Source organism: Balearica regulorum, chromosome 1, assembly GCF_011004875.1.
Source record: "Balearica regulorum gibbericeps isolate bBalReg1 chromosome 1, bBalReg1.pri, whole genome shotgun sequence".
NCBI classification, from domain to species: domain Eukaryota; kingdom Metazoa; phylum Chordata; class Aves; order Gruiformes; family Gruidae; genus Balearica; species Balearica regulorum.
Window position 1 is genome coordinate 11488055 of NC_046184.1, and position 6000 is coordinate 11494054.

The following is a 6000-nucleotide window of genomic DNA, read 5'->3' on the forward strand; positions in this document are numbered from 1 at the left end:
TAGTTTCTGACAGCGGTTTTGAGAAAGGAAATATGACATATAGGACTTCAGTGGTATTTGCTCTTCCTTTCCAAGAAAATCTTTCAATTATTTTTTCAGTCACTGCAATAGTTATTTCATAAACAAAATAAAATGTGTGGAATTGGGAATGGAAGCTATCTCAGGATTTCCATTTTAACTTCTGTTGCTTTAACCCATACTCTTCTTGTAACCCAGACTCCTGTGATCTCAGCCTCCATTCTGTGGCTTGACTATTTAACAATAAATTTTTGTAGCATTGTAATGCACACACACACACACACACTATGGAAAGAGTAATTAACTTCCTTGGAACATTGACTAATAGTACTATGTTTTGGTATGTGTGGTTAGCATGTGTTATTCTTGTAAGCTATTTTGAGAGGCCAAGCAATTAGTACTTACTACGGTAAGGGTTAGTCAGTTTGCCGTACAAGCTCTTATATCTTCAGGAATCAATTAGCTCTAAAATAAAATTGCAGGAAACTGAGGTGCAGCTCTGCCTGGAAATTAGGAGCATTCTCCTGTCCTGGTTACCTGTAGTCAGCACAAGGGGTAAAAGACTCCAGGATTTGCTTTTGACATCTTCTGGGAATTCTAGTATGGGAACTAAAATGCATGAAAACTTTGAGAACTTGGGCCAAATCATACGCAGTGGGATTCCCTAGGTGAGCACTAGGTGAGCACGAGGTGTCTGTGTTCCTAGGCTGATCAGTGGACATCCATGCGGTATAGTCAGTGGAGGGGGGAGAACTATTCAGATGACCAACCACTGGGGTTTGATTGCGGCTGCAGTTGCACCCACAACCTTTCTATTGAAATTGAAGCATGAGGATGCTAGATCCAGAGAAAAACAGACCAAGCAATGGAGATACGTTAATTCAAAACTTGATTCTTGTGCTTTGCTGGATCGAGCTAGTTCCTGAGATCAAGGTCTGGGCTCAGTAAATTCCATCTAAGGGAAGACAGATGTGAATTTTAGGCTCTTAGCTACCAGAGAATGATACAGACTTCCATCTGCTTTAACAGCCATTGCTATGCAGACATAGCGGAAGAAATGCCAAACTCCAGGTCGTGAGAGAAGCTTGTTTTGGTGCCTGTGGTTGGAGCACAGTCTGGGCCAACACTGAATTCCTTCCAAAGTGGAGGGGAGGTAGTGGTGATGGTGAAGGAGATGTTACTCATCTCTTGCATCGTGTGCTTCCACTTAAAGTACTTGTCTCAAAAGTGAAAAATCTGTTTCTAATCCATCTTTAGTCTGAGGATATCTATGGGAGAGGGAATCTGAGCACTTACAAAGAGAGGCAGCAATGAAATCTAGCCTATGAACTAGATGGCTACCTTAAATGGTCTTGCCATCAGGCTTTTGAAGAAAGGTCTACAATAAGCAGAAAAGGAATGAGCTTCAAACTTTGGGTTTTTTTTAAAGAAATTGTTATCACTTCTTTATAACATGAGAAGATATGGAGAGGTAGGGAGAAGCTGAAGATCTAGAGAGTTCTGGAAAGGTTAGGTATTTCTACCTATGTAGATGGCAGTTGTGTGCAGCATCACAGTTTTGTGTGTTTGGGGTCCCAAATTTTTACTAAGTCACATTTTAGCTCCTAGGTGCTATGATTAGGGATTCTGAAGTTAAGCAATATTTCTGGGACATTTCTGAGAATGGTATTTAGGCCACTAATCCCTTGAGTTTTCCTTTGGTTTACTTTTTATATTGATGTCCAATTCAAATCTAGCAAGTCATACAGTGTCAAGCTTTAAATCCCACAGTTAATTTTCAGTGAATTAAAAGTCTCCTTATCCAGAGGAAAGCAGTTGTGCTTAAACCCAAGCACTTACTCCTAAAAGGTAGGATTGAGCTCCAGCCTTGGTTTTAGTAAACTATATTACGGCTTGGAAAAGATGTTCATAGATTCAACCAAAAATTCCATATCCACTTGTGGTTGTATCCAACTTTGCATAATCCTGTAGCTGGGGCTGTAGTGTGGAAGAACAGTGGTGACAGATTGCTTATTTTGAGGATCACCTGGACATTGCTCTAACTGTTGGGTCACAGTACAATTGAGAAAGTTTTCTTATCTTGAACCTGAGTTTCTGTGCAACCAGAGAGTAACACAGCCAAGAGGAAAACAGATAAGAAAGTAATCGTACAGCAGCCTGCAGAGAGAACACATCTGGCACCAGAGTAGCGCTTCCTGCTCTCCATGAGGTATATCCACCAGGCTAAGGTGATTGCGGGGCAATGCCGGCACAGCCTGGTGATTCTCTGGGACTGATGGGAAGAGCTGCACACCTATATGAAGTAAACTGCTATATCTATATCTCTGTCTCTCTTTTAACAGCAGGGAATTCGATGAGCTACATCATATCCGAGTTTTCCGATGCTGTCATGGTTTAACTCCAGCTGGCAACTAAGCACCATGCAGCTGCTTGCTCACTTCTCCCTTCCCCACAGTGGGATGGGGAGGACAACTGAAAAAAAAAGTAAAAGTCATGGGTTGAGATAGAGACAATTTAATAGGACAGCAAAGGAAGAGAAAATAATAATAATAATAATAATAATAAAGAATATACAAAACAAGTGATGCACAATGCAATTGCTCACCACCTGTTGACTGAAGCCCATCCCATCCCCAAGCAGCGATCACACCCCTGTCCATCTTCCTCCAAGGTTATATGATATCATATGGTATGGAATATCCCTTTGGTCAGTCTGGGTCAGCTGTCCTGGCTGTGTCCCCACCCAGCTTCTTGTGCACCCCCAGCCTCCTCACTGGCAGGGCAGTACAAGAAACTGATAAGTCCTTGACTCTGTGTAAGCACTGCTTAGCAACAACTAAAACATCAGCGTGTTATCAACACCATTCTCATCCCAAATCCAAAACACAATGCTATACAGGTACTGGGAAGAAAATTAACTCTGTCCTAGCTGAAACCAGGATAGATGCCTAAAATTTCATGGACAAAATTCATAAGTCAGAGAGAATAGCTTTCAAGTGCTTCCACACCTATTAGGGAAGGTAGGTGTTAAACTCAGATTTTGAGATATTGAGGTTTTTTTGGGAAGTATGCGTGTGGACATAAATATTTTTATGCCTTTTAGATACTACTCGTGGGCTTCTAACAACCTGCCAGTGTGCTTTGCTTTCACAAGGTCAAACAGCCCCGCTGTGCTTTTCTGTGGCATATGACATGAGTAAAACCACGCTTTAAAGCAGCCTGCATGTAAGGCCTCCTTTGCAGACCGTGAAGGAGAACCTACAGTGAGATACTTGATTTTTTAGACTCTATAGTTGAGTGAAGTGTATTAAATAGAAAATGGTCTTGTTCCGAATGAAAACCTATCCTGGGCACTGCACAGATAGGCACCTTTATTGTTTCCAGAAGGCGTTGTCTCATGTAAATGGATATTCTGTTACTAGAAGGCTTTTTTTTTTTTTTTTTTTAATAGCTTAAATAGCCATTTAAACATTACAGAATAGTGTGGAATGCTATATTTTATAGCTCAGCTGTATTGACCCTGCTTCAGCTAAGACCCTTCATCACAGCTGAGGCTTTTGCCTGCAAAAAGCGGATTTACACAGCCCAGTGGATCACAGAATTAAGTACCAAAACAGTGCAGATGATGATTACAATGGTAACACTGAAATAGTTTGGGGCTTTTTTTCCACTAAACCCAACCAACCAATGAACCAAAACCCCCAGATTATAAATCCTTTTAAAAGTAACAAAAAATATACATGGTTGAACTGATTGCCATTAGGAAACACAATATTTTCCACTACTTCATAATATCAGTATCTTTCTGCACTGTGGGATTTTTTTTCAAAGTTTATAATATGCATATAATGAACCTGTATCAAAAATAAAGCCAAGCTAGTTCATTAAGTGCAGCATGGAATGAGTGCTATGCTGAACATAACCTTTCTCCAATAGATACAGAATCTGTTATTAAAACTATAGGGAAGTGAGTAGCTATAGCTTCATAGGATATTGGGCATGCAATAGCTTTAATTCTTGGTGAAATGCAATTCACAGTTGGTGAACCAAACAGCTATTTTCAATTCTGAACAAATCTGAAATGCGAAGTGGTTCAATCAGTACTATATCAGTGAGATTGTATTTAAATTATAGATAGATGCTCAATTTCTCACTATGATGTTGCTAGTGATAGATGAAAGGCCTGTTTGTGTAAAGCTAAAAACTTTGGATTGTCCTGTACTGTTTTTTCTGATATTGTTATACTTCATAACGAGCTCAAGGAGGAGTCTAGACTTTCAAGACTGCCAAGCATTTGCCTCTCAGAGCAGAAACTGGAAAAGGAGGTTGAAGGATTAGCCACTTGTAAAAAGCAGACAAATTTTATTAAGGGAAGTAGCCTTTCTTTGGGGGAATATTAATGAGCTTAGAAAAGAGAGTTGATTTCTCTAGCTTAACGACAACAAGAAGCTTGAAGCCAATGAGTCACATAATAATGTAAAGTTACGAGACGCCAGACTCTGTGTGGGTGATGCATAGAGTGTAGTGCACAGACAGAGATTCTTTGAAGTTTGTGCTGATCTCCAGTGAGTTCGATACCTGGCCTGTTCACATCTCATCAGTTAGCACAGTGATGATTGTTCTGTGCCACTCTCATATCCGACTCATTTCTCCTCCTTCCTAGCCCATGCAGGCTGCTGGTGGACTTCAACCCCTCTGCTCAACAGCACGACGACAGCGGTGCTGCTTGCAGCGACTGCAGGCGTCTTGCAAATGTTTCTACACACAAACACACAGCAGAACTAGCCTCAGTCTCTGTATTTGATGGCATTGGTCAGAGGAAAACCTGACAGATTAATTTTATAATTAAAGCCTCAAATAATAAAATTTGAAAAGTATGTCTGGAGTGTCTGGATATAGTTTTGCATGGAGTAATACAATCTTTGGCAGTGCCAAGCAATTGCCTTTTGGAAACATTGGGTGGCCTGAAATTAATTTGTTTAGCTTTTGCTTATGTAAAAATGTTCAACTTCATGACAACATCTGTTAAGATCCCAGAGGTTATAGATGTCCAACTTGCATTTATATGAAGTAGAATCAGATGCAGCTGTTGGGAAACAGACTATACAATCATCTGAATATTTTTTAAGTGACTTCACTGATATTTTGTCTCATGTTTTCTTACGATTCATGATTAATATTTTTAAAGGTGATTTATCTTTCATCTTGGGTTCCACTATTGTTGACCTAACCTTAAGAAAACATGATAGAGCTTGAGAAGAAAGGACATTTGCTGAATGTAATATTTTTTTATATATTTCAATTAGTAAACCATTAATTAAAGTCTGTACAGTTATAAATTATAGATATTAGAAGAAAATCATGTGTGTTTTTTTCTTTTTTTCTCACAAGTAGAGCAAAGCTGAAGAACTCTTGTCTTTTTTATTATGCTATGCTGAGTGGGTTAACGATTGTCCTTTTGACTCAGCAACTGTGATTGATGGAGGTAGAATATATGTAGAAGGCTCTCTACCTCTTTTGTATTACTAATAGTAGGTTATAACAATTAAAGGACACAAGCCTCATCTTCATTTCTGGTTATGGAAATTCAAGAAACATTTGTTCTGAAAATAGAAATGGAATTTATGGAAAAGCTTTCTGAGGTTTCTAGTAGTACCATCCGGTTGCTCCACCAAACAATTGTTGCCGTCAATTGTCTGAAAACCGTAGAACTGAAGCACTTGCTTTAAATTTAGCAGTTGTTTCACTATGTTGCTGGGAGGAACATTGCAATGCATAAAGGCAAGTATGTGTTTAATTACTCTCACTGAGTAAAAGTATTTAACAGCTAATACATTGATTGCACAGTGGGAGTTCTGTTATGCTCCTTTTCCAAGCTACTTTATGCTTGAGATACCACTGCTAATTTTGTCTTCTACAATTTTGGGGTTGCACATATCCACGCTTTAAAAACAAAACAAAACAAAACAAAACCAAACCCCA